The sequence below is a fragment of the Homarus americanus genome, unplaced genomic scaffold (assembly GCF_018991925.1).
Source record: "Homarus americanus isolate GMGI-L3 unplaced genomic scaffold, GMGI_Hamer_2.0 scaffold40919, whole genome shotgun sequence".
Lineage (NCBI taxonomy): Eukaryota > Metazoa > Arthropoda > Malacostraca > Decapoda > Nephropidae > Homarus > Homarus americanus.
The window spans coordinates 139983-160816 of record NW_024744049.1 but is presented as its reverse complement, the minus strand read 5'-3'; the positions used below and the strand labels follow the sequence as shown (position 1 = coordinate 160816).

Genomic DNA, 20834 nt, shown 5'->3' with positions numbered 1-20834 from the left:
TACATTATAACATACCCTAATACATTATAACATACCCTAATACATTATAACATACCCTAATACATTATAACATACCCTATACATTATAACATACCTTAATACATTATAATATACCCTAATACATTATAACATACCCTAATACATTATAACATACCCTAATACATTATAACATACCCTAATACATTTAAATAAAATTCTCAATACATTATAACATACCCAATACATTATAACATACCCTAATACATTATAACATACCCTAATACATTATAATATTCCCTAATACATTATAATGTGTATTATCAGTTTATTTGTCCATTAAAGCTATTGTCACTTTTCCTCTTCCACCTCTTCCTTTCCTCCCTCTTCTTCTCCTACCACCTCTTCTACCACCTCCTCCTCCTCTTCTTTCTCCTCCCCTCCCCCCAAGACAGTCATTCTTAAGTCTAACTGTATATATCTTCAGGCAGACCAGTTTCCCATCAACTTCTGGCGTGGCTAACTGGCAGTGAACCAGTTATCCCGAGAAGCAACTGGAACACGTGGCTCCCTCATCCCACTCTCTCTCTCTCTCTCTCTCTCTCTCTCTCTCTCTCTCTCTAGTGGTGACCCCCCCCAAACAGACCAGCACAGTTATACATACACACACTCATTCATACACATAAGTCACTCAATACTTACACATTACCTTACTTCAACACACACAGACACAAATTCTCGTGTCTTGCCCTAGTAGCCTAACCTTCAGAGGTGTTAAATAACTTACGTGTGTTTTAACATTTGGGTTTATTTGTTTTAACCTTTGTACAAATTTAATCTCTTTTAGTCTATAGTTGGGTGACTTGATGATTAGTCCCCCCAGCTTATTTCACCTAAAGGTTAGTCCCAGCTTTTTTACCTGAAGATTAGTCCCCCGATTATTTCACCTAAAGATTAGTCCCCAGCTTATTTTACCTGAAGATTAGTCCCCAGCTTATTTCACCTGAAGATTAGCTCAACTGACGGTAACCTAACCTAACCTAACCTAGAAGACCTCAATCTAAAAGCAATTCTCGATATAAGGAACCAAAACACCCTAACAACTACCACCTCAATAAGCGAACAAAACACCCCAACCCCAATATAACGAACCAAAACAACCCCAACCCCAATATAACCAAAACAACCCAACCCAATATAACGAACCAAACACCCTACACCCCAATATAACGAACCAAAACAACCCCACCTCCATATAACGAACCAAACAACCTAACAACTACCACCTCAATACAGCGAACCAAAACACCTCAACCCAAATATAACGTAGAAAACCAAAACAACCCCAACCCCATATAACGAACCAAAACAACCCCCAACAATTCAATATAGAATGAACCAAAAACACACCCCACCCCAATATAACGAACCAAAACAACCCCACCTCCATATAACGAACCGTACCAATTTCAACAACTACCACCTCAATACAAAGGAAACCAAAAACACCCCAACCCAAATATTATAACGAACCAAAACAACCTCTAACCCCTAATATTATAACGAACCAAAACAACCCCCCAACCCCAATATAACGAACCAAAACAACCCCCAACCCCAATATAACGAACCAAACCACCCCCAACCTCCATATAACGAACTAAAAACACCCTCACTCTGTCCTCTCCTGCTTAAAAACCAAACACATCCATTAAAAAAACACGTACCCCACGATTGAACGATTATCCACACTCCTTATCAAATAGCTAGAAATAATTAAACCCTAGCTACCCCCTCCCCCACCAATTTAATTCACATGCATGTCAGCGCCCCTGATGAACCGTAGAGGTGATTGTGACATTGTAAAGAACTGCACACACTCATAAGCTGCCCCGTGGTATCTTGCCTACACGAACTTGTTTTTAATTACACATCCGTTGATCCCTGATAAAGGTGAGATGAAAAAGACTCCTAAAAAACACAGGTGTTCTTTCGTTTTCATTGTTGATTTTCTTAATTTTGTTTTTTTTTGCTTTTTCTTCCATTTCTCCTCTTTTCTTTCTTCTTCTCTCCCTCTTCTTGTTGTTGTTCTTCGTCATCATCTTACCCTCCTCTTTCTTCTTGTTCTCTACCCTCGCATCATTTTTTCCTTCCTCCCTTCTTATTCTTATCTCCCTTATTTCTTCTTCTTCTTCTCTAACTGACTGACTGACTAACTGACTGACTGACTGACTGACTGACTGACTAACTGACTGACTGACTGACTGACTGACTGACTGACTGACTGGTACATAGGAAGGTTTTCAGTTTTTATTTGTAGCTGTGATTTCGCCGTAGACTGATGCAACCACACACACACACACACACACACACACACACACACACACACACACACACCTGTACACAAAACAGAATAAAGAGATAAGACAACACAAAGAAAAAGAGGCAGAAGAAGGAGTAGAGGAGGAAGAAGAGGAGGAGAAGGAGAGGAGGAAGAAGAGGAGGAGAAGGAGAGGAGGAAGAAGAGGAGGAGGATGACCACAGCTTCCTCCTCCTCACTGACCACCTCACAGCTGTAATAATCAATTCAACACAAATAAACACACACACACACACACACACACACACACACACACACACACACACACACACACACACACACACACACACACACACACACACACACACACACACCTCTGATAACAGTCCATAACTGGTGTTGGAGCGTGGTGGGAACTGCACCCTGTTGAGGCACTCCCGCAAAGCACCAGTCAAGAGGAGGGTGGTGGGTGTAGAGAGGGTATAGAGAGGAGCAGTGGAGGAGGGAGGGTGTAGAGAGGGGTGGTGGTGTGGGAAAGGAGGTGTAGAGGGTGGTGGGTGTGGGGAAGGGGTGTAAAGGAGTGGTGGTGTGTGGGGGGTGTGGGGAGTGGTGGTGTGGGTATAAGGAGGGTGTGCGTGTGTGTGTGTGTGTGGTGGGGGTGTGGCAACTGCACCAGGGGTGATAGTGCTGCTTATGTCCTGCCTGCGTCTGATACCCCCCTCTCATCTCCCTCCCCCCCCTATCTCTCTCTCCTCCCCCCACACAGACACAGACAAAAACAGCCACACATACTTCTCAAATCTTGCTCTTTTCTTCACAGAGACATACACACACACACACACACACACACACACACACACACACACACACACACACGACTCGCTTCCTTCACTAGCTGGTAAATACAATCTCCTTAGAAATTAATATAAATCAAATAATCAACTAAAGTCCTTTTCTGATCTAAAACGTAAAGGTGGAGAAAAGGTTAATAAGTGTTTTAGTAACAACCAGGTAAGAGGTTTGTAATTCAGGTGATGTCCAGGTGTTAATTAATATATATTCTTGAGGTAAATATATAGTCTCAGGTGTGTTAATGTTGTTGTTGTTATTGTAGTTGTTGTTCTTGCTGCATTTGTTATTCTTGTTATTTTTGTTCTTGTATTTGTTGTTATTGTTGTTGTTATTGTTATTATTACTATTACCATTATTATTACTGTTGTTGTTGTTAATATTATTGTTGCTGTTGTTCAATCTGTATAATTCTGAGCTAAAAATAAACTTTGTATTCCTCCGGCTAAATAAACTCTTTCCACTGCAATTTCTTCTCCAACACACAACAAGCCTTTGGTATTTCACTCTGTCAGGTTATACGAGTCACTGAAGGTATTTAAGCAACAGCCAGCATACAACACTTGACCACAACATGCCACAACATACCACAACATACCACAGCATACCACAAACATTCTCCAGGAAAGATGACTTCATGATATTTCGACCATCAAGAGCATTAAACACACTAAGAACATCTTGTAATACCTAACAACACCTCATAACACTTTACAACACCTCATAACGCTTTACAACACCTCATAACGCTTTACAACACCTCATAACGCTTTACAACACCTCATAACGCTTTACAACACCTCATAACACTTTACAACACCTCAACGCTTTACAACACCTCAAAACGCTTTACAACACCTCATAACACTTTACAACACCTCATAACGCTTTACAACACCTCATAACACTTTTACAACACCTCAACGCTTTTTACAACACCTCTCAAAACGCTTTTACAACACCTCATAACGCTTACAACACCTCATAACACTTTACAATACCTCATAACGCTTTTACAACACCTCATAACGCTTTTTACAACACTTATAAATGTTTTACAACACCTCATAACACTTTACAACACCTCATAACGCTTTTACACTACCCCATAACGCTTTGGCTACAACACCTCATAACACTTTCTTACAACACCTCATAACGCTTACAACACCTCATAACGCTACAACACCTCAGTAACGCTTTTACAACACCTCATAACACTTATAAACACCTCATAACGCTTTTTATAAACACCTCATAACGCTTTACAACACCTCATAACGCTTTACAACACCTCATAACGCTTTACAACACCTCATAATGCTTTACAACACCTCATAACGCTTTACAACACCTCATAACGCTTTACAACACCTCATAACGCTTTACAACACCTCATAACGCTACAACACTTCATAATGCTTTACACCACCACATAACGCTTTACACCTCATAATGCTTTACAACACCTCATAACGCTCAACACCACCACATAACACCCACCACAGTCAGTCATACAGTCACCATTTAACGAACACGAATTAATCTTACCTGTTAGAGACTGGAGACTGGCAGGCAGTACACGTCCCACACACACACACACGTCTTGGACAGGTTCTCGACAAGATCAAGACACGTCAGGGTACAGTACCACACTTGTCACTACTATACCACGGCCACTTAACGCGACTTACTCTTGGTAGAAACACTTAACGCAACTTTAAACAGTCTCTTCACAAGATCTCAAGTGTCAACACGATTCAACATCCAACTTTAAACACTTTAGTTCACTTTCCAACATTTTCAGCTCAGTTTCCAACACTTTAAGTTCACTGTCCTGCACTTTAAACTCAATTTCCTGCACTCTAAGTTCAGTTTCCAACACATTAAGTTCAGTTTCCAACACTTTAACTTCAGTTTCCAACACTTTCAGCTCAGTTTCTAACTCTTTATGCTCTCTATCTAGCACTTTAAATTCATTTAGGAACACTTCAGCCAGTTTCCAACACTTCAAGTTCACTTTACAACACTTTAGTATAGTTCCAACACTTCCAGTCACTTTTCAACAATTTAAATAACTGTCCACAACATCAAGTTCAATTTCCAACACTTACGTTCAGTTTCCAGCACTTGAGAAAACACTACGTCAAACTTCACACAACTTCATCAAGACTCACAGTAATACGAACACAAACTTCAGTCCGACTTCCCGTCCGCTTACAACACAACCTGGAAATAAGAGGAGAGTAATGAGGGTACAGTCTAGTGGTGGGTACAGGAAATACAGTCTGATTATGTAACGGGATTTATTAGAGAGAGAGAGACGAGTTCTAATCCTCTTGGGGTGAATCTAATCCAATTATACTAGACTATTATACCTGACCACATTTATACACGATTCTGGCTATGTCAAAACACACACACCTACTACTCTACCCCCTCCCCCCCCTCTCTCTCTCTCCTCATTCTCCTTCTTCCCCTCTCTGTTCTCCTTCTTCCCCTCTCCCACCTTCCAATTAACCCACCTCCTCCTTCTTAACCCACCTCCTCCTTCTTCTTCCCCTTTCTCACCTCCTCCTTCTTCCCCTCTCCCACTTCCTTCTTCTTCCCCTCTCCCATATCTTCCCCATCTTACTTCCTCCTCCCCTCCCCCTCACACTCCCCCTTTCCCTCCTCCTTCTTCTCCTATCCCTCATCCCCCACCTCTTCCCCTCACCCACCCCCCAACCTCAATAATAACCCACCCACAACCTAACCTAGCCTACCCACAGCCTAACCTAAACCAAACAGATCGAATCCAATCTTCAGCCTCAACCCCCCCCAACTAATTAGATTCCATAAGCTTTACAAGACAAGAGAATCCAAGCAGCATCTTTTCAATCACTCATGAACACATATATATAAAAACTTTTTTAAAAGCAGATCAGGAATCTCCTTTTGGTGCATCTTCTGAGTTACACAGGGGTGGTTTGGCCTGAAGAACCCTCTCTCCCTTCCTCCCCTCCCCTCTCCTCTTCCCTCCACCCTCCGTCTCTCTTCCCCCACCCCCCCTCTCCACCTTCTCCTCTTCCCCCACCCCCCCTCCCCATCATATATACCAAGTAAGAGGGTCTTAAAGGTGGGTATATATGCATCGTATATACACAACAAAAGGTCCTTAACGGTGAAGATTCCATGAATATCCTAAGCGTCTAAAAGAGGATCTCCCGCCGTAGTGCCGTTTAAACCACGTCTTAAGAGGGTGTAAACTACATGTTTTTCACCTGTACGATTTTACCTGTGTGTGTGTGTGTGTGTTTAACTTAGATAGAAAGGTTTTCAACATACACACACAAAAGCTAGAGGTACAGGTGTGCAGAGGGGGCAGGTGACCACAACTGTTGCCCTGATGATATTTACTGTCTCCTCACCACTTCAGTATGAGTTATGAAACAGAGTCGACAGCTGAGAGTGTAGACCTGTTAACTGAGGAGGAGGAGGAGGAGGAGAGGGAGTTGGTGGGCCTATCAACTGAGGAGGAGGAAGAGGAGGGAAAGGAGGAAGAGGGGGGAAAGGAGGAGGAGGAGGAGGAGGCAGAGTCAACGGTAGGCCTGCTAACTGAGGTGGAGGAGGAGGAGGAGGGAAAGGTGGTGGGCCGGTTAATTGAGGAGGAGGAGGAGCAGAAAGAGGGGGGGAAGAGGAGGGGAATAAAGATCAAAATAACGATAGTCAAGAGAAAGAAAAACAACAACAACAACAACAAATACACAAAAGAAACACAAAAACAAGAGAAGAGTTAGAGTAAGGAAAGGGAGGAGGATCTGAAGAATAGAGAAGAAGAGGAGGAAGAGAGAGAGAATAAGAAGACGGAGGAGGAAGAGGAGATAGTAGAGGTGGTGAAGCAGATGGTTTGTGGAGGAATGGGGGGAAGGAGGGAGGGAGGGAAGGGAGGGTGGGAGGGCAAGAGGCAGTAAAGGAGGAGAAGGAAGAAGAGAAGGGTGGTGGGGAGGAGGGGGGGAAGAGAGAGAGAGAGAGAGAGTCACACCCATGGAATAAATGTTTAAAAGTATTACATTAATTAACCACAACATCCACCACTAACAAACAAACACACAAACACACACACACACACACACTATCATGTTCCATATTAACGCCAGGTAGGACACAGGTAATTAAAACAATCAACACAACAATATATAATGCCATACTAAAGACCAATTATCATTATCATTAATTTAGTATCATTATTATTATTATTTTAGTAGTATCAGTATTATCATCATCACACACTAATTACTTCATACTCACAACACCTTGGCAACATGAGTGTGTAGAGGCACCGTGTGGAGTATACCTTCACATCCTGGTAAGGTAACGAACTACCTGTTGAATATTAACACCGAGACGTACACCACCTGTCTAACCATTCTCTATCAGGTGTGTGTGTGTGTGAGTTGAATATTTCATCGACATTATTTTAATTATATATAAAATTAAAAATAATATATGTTCAAGAATTTGCATATTATTTTTGTTGTTAATGATATTTGAAGGATTTTATGCCTGTTGCTGTTGTAGAAATTATGAGTTAAGGTGGCAAGTAAAATTCAGGTGTAAACTCGTATTATTATTATTATTATTATTATTATTATTATTGGTTGTAGTAGTAGTAGTGTTATTGTTATTGTTGTTATTAATATTATTATTATCATCATCAAACACCAACAATCACATGATCCAGCGATATTGTCATGCTCGTGGAAGGGGTAGAGAAGAAGGGAGGAAGGGACGGAGACAAGAGACAGGACGAGGAGGAGAGGGAGGGAGGAGGAGGAGGAGGAGGAGGAGGACCACCACCTCCACAAATCACAGCCAGGTTGGGTCGCCAGATGGGGGCAGGCGAGTCTTGAGAACATTAGTGGGGGAATTTAAGCAGTCAGGAGTCCTTGGTGTGTGTGTGTGTGTGTCGGGGGGAGATCCTTCAAGGTCTCCACATCATGCAAGAGGAGGAGGAGGAGGAGGGAAAAATGGACGGATGCCATCACACGCTGAGTTAAGTCACAAGATCTGTGTGTTGGGTAAGGTTAGGGGGTGGTTAGGTTAGGTTAAACATTGGAAGACTATGAGAGTGGACAAATGTGAGTTCAACATCCACAAAAAATACATTAAATTCCACAAAAGCACAGGAGTTTGGCTTTGAATTCCACTAAGTGTCAACCGGATTAGCTTCCAATCCTCTAAAATGAACGAGAAATGGATTAAATTCTTCAAAAAATAACAAGAGTTGAGTCGAACCCAATCTACTTTTATTTCAAATCCCAGACATAAACGGATTACTAGATTACACTTTAAAGAAATCCCTTAAAGAAAACTCACATACAACCCACCCATTCACCCACCAACCAACCAACCAACCAACCCACCCACCCACCATCCACCCACCCAATCCCATCTATCCACCCACCTCTACCCACCTAAACCCTAACAACATCCTAACACATCATAACATACAACCCACCCATTCACCCACCAACCAACCCACTCACCCACCCAATCCCATCTACCCACCCACCTCTACCCACCTAAACCCTAACAACATCCTAACACACATCATAACATACAACCCACCCATTCACCCACCAACCCACCAACCAACCCACCCAACCACCCTCTCCCAAGTGCAAAAATTAATGAAACACCTTCAAGAACTCATTAAGAAATCCAAGGTTGTATATGAAACGAGTGCGTAAATTATTTTCTTCATCATTTACGCAAGATTCTTTTGGCGTGGGTCCTGCTGACATGACTCCAATGACGGACGGACTGACAAACGGGCTGACGGACGGACTAACGGACGGACTAACGGACGGGCTAACGGACTGGCTAAAGGACGGACGGACGGACGGGCTGGCTGACGGACTGGCTAAAGGACGGACGGATAGACACCATTACACATTGAGGGGGAAGGGAGGCTTGGAAAGGAAAACGTCCAATACAAATTATCAAAGAGTTAAGAGGAATTTGACGCAAGATCTCCAGAATTTAATACAAAACCCCACACAAACGACAGAACTGAACACAAACCCCAAAAACGACAATATTAAACACAAAAAAGACAGAAGTTAACATAAAAACACCAAAATTTAACACAGACCCCCAAGACACGACCAAATTAATCACAAGAAAACCGACAAAATAAAACCACAAAAACGACCAAATAAACCAAAAAAAAAACGAAAAATTAAACAAAAAAACCCTACAGATTTAAACACAAATCCCCCGAAAAAGGAGAAAATCACACCCCCCAAACGACAGAGATTGGATTGGGCTCGAACTACCTCCTCAAAATGAATAGTACATGCATTTAGGACGGAACTCAACAAGGCTGGACAAACTTGACGCACAACCACACAAATAGGGTTTAATTGTCTCGACTCGGGATAACACGAACGAAACTCTGTTGAAACTCTAAGGGAACGTGTATTATATTTTGGCTACCAGGTGAAAGTATATTTGTATATTTTAATTTGGCTACAGTGAGTGAGTATATTTTTTATGATACTTTGGCTGCTAAGGAAAAGTATAATGTATTATATTTTGGCTACCGGGTTAAAGTATATTTGTATATTTTAATTTGGCTAGAAAGTGAGTGTATTTTTATAATACTTTGGCTTCCAAGGAAACGTATAGAATATTATATTTTGGCTACCAGGTGAAAGTATTTAATATTTTGGTTACCAGGTGAAAGTTTATTATTATAGACTTTCACTGCCAGTTTTAAGTATGTCACTGTATATATTTCGGCGACAGGGTGAAAGTATACAGTATTTTATAGAACTTTCGCTGCCGGATAAAAGTATAAAACAATTTGTCTACCGATCGAAAGTAGTTTCTTTATACTGTATATAACTACAAGATGAAAGTATATTAAAAATTTCCTCTGAGATTGAATACTTTGACTAAAAGTTTATACAGTATTACTTAATCTAGAAAAATTAAAGTATAATCTATATTACTTTCCCTAAAAGATAAAATACACAACTTTGACTATTCATAGAAAGTAAACATTTGCTTCAGAATATAAAATACTTAAAAATTTACTAACACATAAATATAAGTAAGGAATACACTTAAACACTTACTAATACATGAATATAAGTCAAATAAACTCTTATATAATGTATCAATAAAGATAAAAATAACATAAATTAATAAATAGTTCAGATTATGGGTACAAAAAACAGCAAATTCGTTCACTTCGTTTAAAGAATCAGTTAAGACATTCATAATCTCATACAATGTATCATAAAAGGCTGTAAAATGTTATAAACGGTCGAACATTTTTATAAACGATCGAAAAATATTATAAACGATCGAAAATTTGTATAAACGATTGGATAATACCATAAACGATTGAATATCATTATAAACGATTGAATTATATCATGAACAGCTGAAAAATATTATAAACGCCTGAAAAATATCACACACGAGTGGAAAAAAATCTTAATAATGACGTCAAGAATACGAAAATATAATCCCTCCTTGTGAGCTGTCAAAACGTTGCATTTATAATATGGAAAATCTCCCCCTTCCTCCTCTTCCCCCTTCCCAAACACGCCATTAATACCCATCTCCGTCACATTTTAACAAGCACAAAGGAGGAAAATACGTCACAAAATACGACAAATGGGCGATAATAACCCGAATGGTAGGAGACCAGAGAGACGAGAATACAATGGAGGGATTTGTTTAGGGGGTGGGGTGTGTATGACGCTGGCCCACTACGGCTCAGAGGTGCGGCGCGCGCTGGTTGGTCAACGCTGCGCCTAGACACGACATCTGGTGCACGTGCGGGAATGATTGAAATCCACAAGGCTTTATCCCCCACAGGCGCAACTCATTAACCTTAGCCGTGATTATAACCACCAGGAGGACCAATTCCCGGTAGACTATCATGCCAGGGTGTTATGATAGGTTAGATAAGAGCAGGATAGGTGTTGATATGTTGGGGTAACGCGTTGTGACTGAGATTTTGTTGACAGTGGTTGCTTAGCTGTGCCCTTGATAGCCTGGACTTATACCCCTCTTACTCTCAAAGTCCATGAAAGGAGGTAAGGTAGGCAAAAATAACAAATCTCTCACCTAACCTTCCACGTTGCTATGGCTTCGTTATCTCCAAGTGAGAGAGAGAGAGAGAGAGATAGAGAGATAGAAAGAGAGAGAGAGAGAGATATTGTAACATATTCTCTTCCCTTAGTGACCCCCTCATAAATGCCCCCCCCCCTCTCTCTCCCCCCAAAAAAATCAAAATTTGGATTAAAAAACAAATGAAAATCCACAGAATAAAAATAAATATGTCAGGGTTGTCAGCTTTCTCCCAGGTAGAGGACCTTATGCTGACGACTGTGCTGACGACGTGCACAGACACCAAACAGACGGCGGCCTTGGGGGGAGGGGGGGGAAGCTTAATGTTGGTAGCTTTACTTTGAGAGCTTAATGTTGGCAGCTTTACTTTGAGAGCTTAATGTTGGCAGCTTGACTTTGGGAGCTTAATGTTGGCAGCTTGACTTTGGGAGCTTAATCTTGGTAGCACTGACGTTAGTACCTTGATGTTGGCAGCTTGACGTTAGTACCTTGGTGTTGGCAGCTTGACGTTAGTACCTTGATGTTGGCAGTTTGACATTAGTACCTTGGTGTTGGCAGCTTAATGTTGGCAGTTCATCACTCGCTCTTCAATTAACTTTAACAATACAATCAAATACGTCCTAAGGCTCCATGGGTTCTCTAAACAATCATTACGTTTTCTATCAGTAAACATAATACAAATTGGTTTCTAATATCAGCTGTTTGTTAAAGTGTTTTCTAGTGCACCTGATACAAAACGATTTCTAAATTGTTAAAAGACGATACAGAGCATAACACACCCCTGAGGATTGGACAGGTGAGACAGGTAAATCTCAGGTAAGGTGTGACAGGTAAGGCTCAGGTAACAATAGAACACAGTGACTGGGCGCTCTCCTCTCCAGACTTAATTAAATACAGGTAGGACCCTCTTAAAATCTGACCTCTGACGAACGGACCCCTAAAAAGCGGGTCTAAAGTAACGGATCTGTTAAAATCGGGCCTAAAATTAACGGACCTGTTAAAATCGGATCTCTACTGCACACGTCTGTTAAAATCGGACCTCTAACTAACGGTCCTGTTAAAATTGGACCTAAAACTAACAGAACTATCAAAATCGGCCATAAAACGAATAGATCTGTTAAAATCGGACTTCAAGCGAATTATTTCACTTATGCAACTGTTTAAGCTGAACGACTTATACCGTATAACGAACTCTTTGTAACTGAACGACTTTTAACGAACTCTTTGTAACTGAACGACTTTTAACGAATTCTTTGTAACTAAACGACTTTTAACGAACTCTTTGTAACTGAACGACTTTTAACGAACTCTATAACAGAACGATTTTTAACGAACTCTCTATAACTGAGCCACGACTTTTAACGAACTCTTTGTAACTGAACAACTTTTAACGAACTCTATAACTGAGCCACGACTTTTAACGAACTCTTTGTAACTGAACGACTTTTAACGAACTCTATAACTGAGCCACGACTTTTAACGAACTCTTTGAAACTGAACGACTTTTAACGAACTCTTTGTAATTGAACAACATAAAACGCCATAACAAACAAATAAAAACACGTTCAATCTCTCAGCAGTGTATGAACAAAACTCTACGGATCCTCACAACCCAGAATGAACTTACGACATCTTGGGGGTGAGGGGTGAGGGGGGAGAGAGGAAGAGTGAGAGGAGAGGAGAGGGGAGGGGAGAGGGGAACGAGGGGGAGGGGAGAGGGGTGAGATGGGAGGGGAGACGAGAGAGGAAGGGGAGAGAGAGAGAGAGGGAGAGGAGAGAGGAAGAGGAAAGGGGAGAGAGAGGAGGAGGGAGAGGGAGGTGAGAGGGAAGGAGAGGGGGTCTTCTATTTACGATTTCTTGAGGCCTTGAGACAGCGCCATGTTGTCGTTCATGTCTGTCCGTCTGTTCATTCATCCATTTATCCAACCATCAATCCATTCATCCAGCCAATTCATCCAACCAACCAACCAACCATTCATTCACCTATTCATCCATCCATTCATCCAATCAACCAACCATCCATCCAGCCAATTCATCCAACCAACCAACCAACCATTCATTCACCTATTCATCCATCCATTCATCCAACCAACCAACCAGCCAATCCATCCATCCATCCATCCAACCAACCATCCAGCCAATTCATCCAACCATCCATCCAGCCAATTCATCCATCCATCCAACCATTCATCACCCATTCATCCAACCAACCAACCATTCATCCATCTATTCATCCATCCATCCAACCATTCATCCACCTATTCATCCAACTAATCATATATTCCAACCATCCATCCAGCGAGCCAGACGATGACATACACCCTCGTAAACGCAGCAAGATATTTACATAACTTAATAAACAGTCATCATCACTACAATAAATTCCTATAGCCAGAATATTCCATTTTTTTTCGACGATTTCTTTTTTTTAATACTCACAATATTATCTTATCCAAGGGTGTTAATATTCTCCTTTGATTACGAATATCATCTTGGATTATAAGGTAGTAAAAATTAGCTAATAGAATATTTCTTATACTGGTAGGTGAAATTTCTATAGTATTTACTTATCTGTAGGTAAGGTGTAAGTATTCTTAGCTAATTAGAATATTTCCTTATACTGTACAGGTAAGGTGTAAATATTCTTAGCTAATTAAGAATATTTACCTTATACTGTACAGGTAAAGGTGTAAATATTCTTAGCTAATTAAGAATATTTACCTTATACTGTACAGGTAAGGGTGTAAGTAATCTCCTTTAATTAAGAATAGTTTCTATTTTTGCTTACAATTTGTTGCGTAATTGGAGTTAATCTCAGCCCAATGACCTTGACCTCTTGACAACACACACACACACACACACACACACACACACACACACACAAAGCCATACCGACATGCAGTACCATCTCTCTCCCTCTCTCTCTCTCTCACACACACACACACACACACACACACACACACACACACACAGCCACATACCGATATGCAGTACTCTCTCTCTCTCTCTCTCTCTCTCTTCTCACACAAACACACACATTCACTTGCTTTATGTGTCGCTCCCCACCCTTCACCCCCCCGCCCCAGGCACTCCCCGTGTAATTATCATGAATTAAACACTGGAGCAGCCATTATGCATGTCGGACGAACACGTGACTGACGCCTAGTTAAGCCCCCATAAACAAGAGCTCTATGCAGGCGGTGGAAGAGTCTATGACGGGGTGGATGTTGAAGATTCCATTATGTGCAGTCAATTAAATAGCCTCTTGATGCTGCTGTGGGTGTGGTGGGGTGGTGGTGTGGGTGGTGAGGGGGGTGGTGTGGTGGTGAGGGGGGTGTGGGTGGTGAGGGGGTGTGGTGGGGTGGGTGTGGGGGTGGAATTATGGTGTGTGTGTGTGTGTGTTTTTTTTATATGTTTAATAAGTCTACGGAAGCGAATAATCAACTCTCATAAGGAACAGCTGAAGATTAGACACCCCAGCTTATTTCGCCTGATGATTAAATACCTTTACCCTATCTGGGGGTAGGATGATAGAGTTAGATTAGTGTAGAAGAAGGTAGGTTGTTAAGAAGTTAATGAAGTTAGTGGTTAGGGTTATATGTTAGGTTAGGTTAGTGTGAAGTTTGGTTGGGTTGGAGTTAGTTAAGAAGTGGTGTTATGAGGTTATAATAATCAATCTTAAAACGATATAAACACACACACACACACACGCACACACACACACACACACACACACATAAATTGGCGAAGCGTGGCTTAGAAAGTGAGAATGTACTGTAGGTAAACTAACCGGTCTCAACAATGAAATTCTAATCAGCCAACGGTGTGTGTGTGTGTGTGTGTGTGTGTGTGTGTGTGTGTGTGTGTGTGTGTGTGTGTGTGTCTCCAGGGTAATATTTCGGTACTGAGGGCTGGTGACTGAACTCTCTCTCTCTCTCCTCCACACCCACCTCTCCCCCCACCCCACCCACTCCACCCCCCATCCCTACCCCACCACCTACCCCCCATCCCTACCCCACCACCTACCCCCAATCCCTACCCCACCACCACCCACCCCCACACCCCATCCCCCCACCTACCCCATCCCACCCCCCCAATCCTACCCACCACCACCCCCATCCTACCCCCCATCCCCCCTACCCCACCACACCACCTGAGGCTGCCCACACTGACGCCCCTGACAATCACTCTCTAATAGGCTGCACAACGACCAATTATTACCCCCAATTTCACGCTCCACTGTGCTTACCTTCTCAAGAGACTGATAATAATTCTGGCACACCTGCACATGCAAATCACCGACTGGTAGTTTAACGGGAGCCTGAATGCAGTAGTGAGAACAGAAGCAGTAGCAGTAACAGAAGCAGTAGCAGTAACAGAAGCAGTAGCAGAGGGTATAGAAGAAGCAGTAGCAGAACCAGTAGCAAGAGGTAGTAGCGGAAGTAGAAGTCTAAAATGCAGTAGCAGTAACATGGGAAGTAGAACCAGTAACATATAGAAACAAGTCGCTGTTACTTTCCGACGTAACACAGATGAATGGAAAATAATTAACATCAGGAGCTACAACACAACATCAGTACCTTCTATTACAACACCTACAACATCAATCACAACCCCACTCTGTTCACAACGCCTCCAAACAACATCTAACTTAACAATAACAACAATCATAACCTTAACTTAATAACAACCACAACATTTAACTAATAACAATAACAAAAACTATAACATCAAAATAATAACAATAACAACCACAACATTTAACCAATAACAATAACAAAAATTATACCATCAAAATAATAACAATAACAACATATTTAACGAATAACAAAAACCATAACATCAAAATAATAACAATAACACCAACTAAATTAACAACATAAATATCTAACTTTATAACAATAACAGATAACACAAATCACAAATACACAACACTAGTGACAGAAAACAAGGACATTAACAACAAAAACAACAACTTTATTACCAAACAGCAACAACGCACAGCACCACTCATGACAACAAACACAATAGCACTTCAGCAACAAACACAGCACCAATCATGACAACAAACACACCAGCACTCACAGCAACAAACACAGCACCACAGAAACAAACACACCAGCACTCAGCTACAAACACAGCACCAAAACAACAAACACAGCACCACACACAGAAACCACACAACACTCAAGCAACAAACGCACAGCACCACCAGGCAACAAACACAGCACCACACCAACAAACACAGCACCACACAACAAACACAGCACCACACAGAAACAACACACCAGCACTCACAAGCAACAAACACAGCACACACAAACAAACACACCAACACTCACAGCAACAAACGCACCAGCACCACCGAACAACAAACCACAGCACCACACAACAAACACAGACCCAGAAACAAACACACCGCCTCACAGACAAACACGCACCACACACAAACAAACACACCAACACTCACAGCAACAAACACAGCATCACCGAGCAACAAACACAGCACCACACAACAACAAACACAGCACCACACAGAAACAAACATCTGAGGCGTCATTCACAGCATCCAACCGCAGGAACAGCAACCAGAGGCGACCACAGCTGCAGCAATAACTAAAGAGATGCTGCTGAATTATTTAACAAGGGAGACACATAATACGAACCACAAGAATAATCCCAGCGCCCACAGCAACAATCACAGCGCCTAAACTGATCTTATCTATCCACAGCAACAATCACAGCGCCCACAGCAACAATCGCGCTAAACTGTCTTATCTATCACAGAATCACAGCGCCCTGATTCTATCCACAGCAACAATCCCAGCGCCCACAGCAACAATCACAGCGCCTAAACTGATCTTATCTATCCACAGCAACAATCACAGCGCCCAACCTGATTCTATCTATCCAGCAACAAACAATCCCAGGGCCCACAGCAACAATCACAGCTCCCAACCTGATTCTATCTGTCTATCCATAACAACAATCTCAGAGCTCTGCCTCGATATAATCACCTAATTACCCAGCAACAACCCCAGCACCCAAGGCATACAGAAACAATCTCAAGAGTTATTTGATAAGCTACACTAATCATAGCTTAGGCATAGCGGTAATCCCTGAGCATAAAACCGATAATTATTAATCCCAGTTGTGGCGTAACAATGGTCCTAGCAGGTAAATTGGTGAAACGATCGCGCCGACCAATAGAACACAATCACAGCGCCGACACAGCAACACGTCTCAAGAAAATAATCCCAGCGCCGTGACTAACAGAACACAATCATAGCGCCGACAGAGCAACACGTCTCAAGAAAATAATCCCAGCGCCGTGACTAACAGAACACAATCACAGCGCCGACACAGCAACACGTCTCAAGAAAATAATCCCAGCACCGTGACTAACAGAACACAATCACAGCGCCAACACAGCAACACGTCTCAAGAAAATAATCCCAGCGCGTGACTAACAGAACACAATCACAGCGCCGACACGCAACACATCTCAAGAAAATAATCCTTAACAGAACACAATCAGCGCCGTGACTAACAGAACACAATCACAGCGCCGACACAGCAACACATCTCAAGAAAATAATCGCTGACCAGAACAATCGCGCCGTGACTAACAGAACACAATCACAGCGCCGACACAGCACCATATCACGCAGTCTAATAATCCCAGCGCCGATGGAAGAGCACCAACAATCCCAGCCTCTCTCTATGTCCAGCAACCTGTAATCACCCCAGTACCGCGCGCCCCACAGCGATAATCACAGCGCGGATATGAAGGAGGAGGAGGGAGGAGGAGGAGTGAAGGTTATTCGAGAACCTTACAATGGGTGGGAGGAGGAGGGAGGAGGGGGAGGAGAAGAAAGGACTATGAAGCACCAAGACCCGTAATAATAATGACCAAAGGCTTAAGCACGTGTATGTATATATGTAAACCTCACCTGGAAATGAACAAATTGAAAGCATGATAGAGAGAGACAGAGAGAGGTTAATACAAGTCATAAAGTGAACACCACCCCACCCTCGCTAATCACTCCTCCCCCTAACCCACATTTAAACGCTGTTCCCTCCACATTACTTTAGACACCCGGACCACCTTACTGCCGCTAAACATTGTGATCGCCTTCCTGCATGCTTGTAAACCTCGGCTAATTGTACTTATCTCTTACGTATAGCTTTACCCGTTTGATTATATTTAATCAGCCGTATTAAATCTTAAGCAATAAACTGTGTCTGACATTGAAACAAAGGGAGGGAGGAGGGAGGGGGAGGGTGTGGGGAGGGAGTGTAGGGAGGGTGTAGAGGAGGGAGAGTGGGGGAGGGTGTAGGGGGAGGGTAGGGAGGGAGGGTGGGGAGGGTGGGGGAGGGAGGGTGTGTGGGGGTGTGGGGGAGGGTGTGTGGGGAGGGTTAGGGGGTAGGGGTGGGGGAGGGTGTGTGGGAGGGTGTGGGGGTGGGGAGAGTAGTAGGGAGGAGGGTGTGTCTGTGTGGGTGAATGGACAGGGTGTGTGTGGGTGTAAGAAGAGAATAGGGAGAGGTTAAGAGTGGGTGGATGTTGGAGGTGGAAGGTGGAGGGTGAGGTTGTGTGGGTGTAAAGGTGGGAGGGGATAGGGAGGAGGAGGAAGGGGGAGAGGGGTTATGGTGGAAAGAGAAGGGAGAGGGGGTAGTGGCGGAGAAGGAGGAGGGGGTAGTGGTGGAAAGGGGAGAGGGTGGTGGCGGAGAGGAGGAGAGAGGGGGTAGTGGCGGAGAGGAGGAGGTGAGAGGGTGAGTGGGGAGACAGGGTAGTGGGTGGGGATGAGGGCAGGAGCACTAATTGTCGGAGATCGTTATCAAGGCCACTAGATGCTTATCTGACTCGTTGCTGGGACGGAGGTGGGAAGGGGAGTAAAGGGAAGGGAGATGAGAGGAGGAGATGGAAGAGGAGAAAGGTGATGTTTGGTGCATGAGAGAGAGAGAGAGAGAGAGAGAGGATGTCAGGAGGGGAAGGAGAGGGCGTGGAGCGTAGTGAAAGAAAAAGAAAGAAAGAAAGAAAGAAAGAAAGAAGAAAGAAAAAGAGTCACGAGGAACGCGACATTTATCACCTCGAGTCTCACTTGAAGTTGTACCTTCAAGAGAGCTCCATCACTCGACAGGCTCAATAAGTAAATATTGTTGTTGTTGTTTTATATTGTACTGATAACCTGGTAATAAACACTGTAACTGTATTAACCTGGGTAATAAACACAGTATAATTAACCTGGGTAATAAACACTGTACCTGTATTAACCTGGGTAATAAACACTGTAACTGTATTAACCTGGGTAATAAACACTGTACTGTATTAACCTGGGTAATAAACACATGCCTGTTAACCTGGGTAATAATACCTGTATAACCTGGGTAATAAACACTGTACCTGTATTAACCTGAATAAACACTGTACCTGTAACCTGGGTAATAAACACTGTACCTGTTTAACCTGGGTAATAAAACCTATATTAACCTGGGTATAAACACTGTGCCTGTAACCTGGGTAATAAACACTGTACCTGTATAACCTGAATAACCTGTATTAATAAACACTGATAACTGTAATAAACACTGTGCCTGTATTAACCTGGGTAATAAACACTGTAATGTTAACCTGGGTAATAAACACTGTACCTGTATTACCTGGGTATAAACACTGTACCTGTATTAACGGGTAATAAACACTGTACCTGTATTCCTGGGTAATAAACACTGTACCTGTATTAACCTGGGTACAAACACTGTACCTGTGATAACCTGTATAAACAGTATGTATTAACCTGGGTAATAAACACTGCACCTGTATTAACCTGGGTAATAAACACTGTACCTGTATTAACCTGGGTAATAAACACTGTACCTGTAACACACTGGCAAATGGCGTCTGTGTGGTCATAAAGAAACCAATTTCACATATATATATATATAACGTATATGTAAATTAATGAAAACAAGATCTGGATCTAGACACACCCAGACAGACAAGAAAAAACAGACACAAAGAGATAAACAGACATAGACAGAAATACAAACACACAAACAGACACAAAGCAGTAACCGTCCCCCCTTTCTTCCAATATACAAAAGTATCTAATATAAAAAAATCTTTAAATACAACATTTCAATATGCAGTAGTAGCAGTAGTAATAATAGTAGTAGTAGTAGTATATATGCACTCTAGGGATATATATATATATTTACTCATACATATTCACCTCTTTTTTTTCTCCGGGACAAGTAATGGAAACACGAAATTAGACTACACCAATGGTTGATTATAATATAAATTAGTAATTGTAATATTTGTGGGAATAACAGCGAGCCAGCCATTATATTAAGTATTATAACCTAAATTCAAATATAATTGTAAACAGAAATGACAGCAGCGATAATGGGTTGAGGAATTATATTGGTAATTTCATCAAGTAATTGTAAATACATATTATAGTTTGATATTGATGGGAGGGCTTTGGGAGGTATGGGGGGCAGGGGAGGAGGCAGGGAGATGGGGGGAGAGGCAGGGGATGGGTGAGGCATGGGG

At 42.3% G+C, this 20834-nt stretch overlaps 1 long non-coding RNA gene across 3 annotated transcripts in view; it reads right to left on the bottom strand.

The window, feature by feature from the left end:
* Positions 1–4702: 4702 nt before the first annotated feature.
* LOC121877631 overlaps positions 4703–20834 on the bottom strand; it is a 92071-nt gene continuing 75939 nt past the window's right edge. For all 3 annotated transcript variants that reach the window (XR_006091031.1, XR_006091032.1, XR_006091033.1), the window contains one exon: positions 4703–5374. This is a non-coding gene — a long non-coding RNA (uncharacterized LOC121877631). The remainder of the gene's footprint in view (positions 5375–20834) is intronic.